The sequence below is a fragment of the Bactrocera latifrons genome, unplaced genomic scaffold (genome assembly GCF_001853355.1).
Source record: "Bactrocera latifrons isolate USDA-ARS-PBARC rearing strain unplaced genomic scaffold, ASM185335v1 scaffold_685, whole genome shotgun sequence".
In the NCBI taxonomy this organism is placed as follows: domain Eukaryota; kingdom Metazoa; phylum Arthropoda; class Insecta; order Diptera; family Tephritidae; genus Bactrocera; species Bactrocera latifrons.
In genome coordinates this window covers 43,584-45,183 of record NW_017537362.1, presented here as the reverse complement: position 1 = coordinate 45,183, position 1,600 = coordinate 43,584, and positions in this window count along the sequence as shown.

The window sequence follows — 1,600 nt, the reverse complement described above, 5'->3', positions numbered from 1 at the left end:
AAGATGCATAAAATGCTTCAAATTACTGTACCTGAACTACATGAATTATTTTAGTTTGAATTTTTAATAAAAAACAATCGAATGAAATACATAAAATCCCATTTAGTTTATTAAAAAAGAAATAAACAAGTTCGAAATGATGTTAGATATATAAATTTAAAATATATTTTAAAAAGTGTTAAAAAAACTGCATAAGTTATTTCTAATTTCCAATGAACTTCATCCACCGTAATGATGCAAATTGGAAGATTGCATAATCGATGGGATATTACTTTCAACTTCTCTGCGCCATAAACCGTCATGAAACTCACCACTAGAGTCCTCCCAATCAGCATAGTTGCTTGTAATATACGAAGATGCAGTTTCATTATTAAACATAATAAAATTATGTAAGGCATTTTTTTCTGCATTTTCCGGAAATAAATGTAATGTTGTTAGTAAAACTCGCCAACGCGCTACTGGTATTCCAAAAGATTTTTCAGTTGTGCGACGAGCTCTTGATAACCTTTTATTAAAAACCTCTTTTTCATTTGGTAGCATTCCCCCAGGGTATGGGTGCATTAAATTTATCCCTAAAGGAAAGGCAGCATCATCAACGAAGAAGTGTGGAGTTTTTAGTTGCGTATTTGGTAAGTCTTTCGGTGGAGGTATGGGAAGTTTGCGATTTAGCAACCTCTTTCCCAATCGACTCACTTGAAAAATGCCTATACACGTAAAGAGAAACAATAATATTAATTAAAAAAAAAAGAAGTGCACAAATATAAAAGTCCTTACCACCATCATATGGAAGACCAATACTGCTAACAACACAATAGAACAAAATTTTTTGTAGCACAAAAATTTACTACCGCTTTTAGGTGGGCATCGAATAGAGATATGCTTCCCATCAATAGATCAAACACAGTTGGGCATATTCCACAGTTCCCAGAAATCTTGAGAAATTTGCTTGAAATCCTCTTCATTAGGCTCAGATACATAAACAGCCCCTAACTGCGTCCAAAGGACTTCAGCTGTCTCCAGAATAATACGCCTAACCGTTTCCTTCCCCAGTTGAAATGACCATGCCAACGATTGAAACGAAGTTCCTGGTGATAAATATTTTTAAGAAAAAGAAAAAAGAATAAGACATAATAAAAATGTATTAAAATGAACAAACTTACTGTAATGTCAAAGCTAATCGAAATTCCGGATGCACAGRCTCCCTCAACGAATTCTTTTTTAAAAAGGGCTCAGCAAGAGTAAGCAAAAGTCCATATACTTGTGGCGTCATTCGCGTGTTATAAAAAAATTAGTGTGGTCAATCCTTTTCATTTCTAGGAAACGTACAAAAAAAAACCATCCTTTTTCCTCTTTCTGTTTATTTCCCTCACTGAACATGACCGAACTCTTTTTTTTATAATTTCAATAATTCCTGTTAATATGCGTATTCCGTCTAAAACAGAAGTAAGCATTTTAATTGTTTTTAAATATTTTAATTTTCTATTAATTTTTGAAAAATCTAAACGAAATATAAAACCAAAACAAAAATTGCTTATTGACACTTTTCTTCTGCATGTAAGTACATTATAGTCATTCAAAAGTCTACTCTTCATTCGTTATA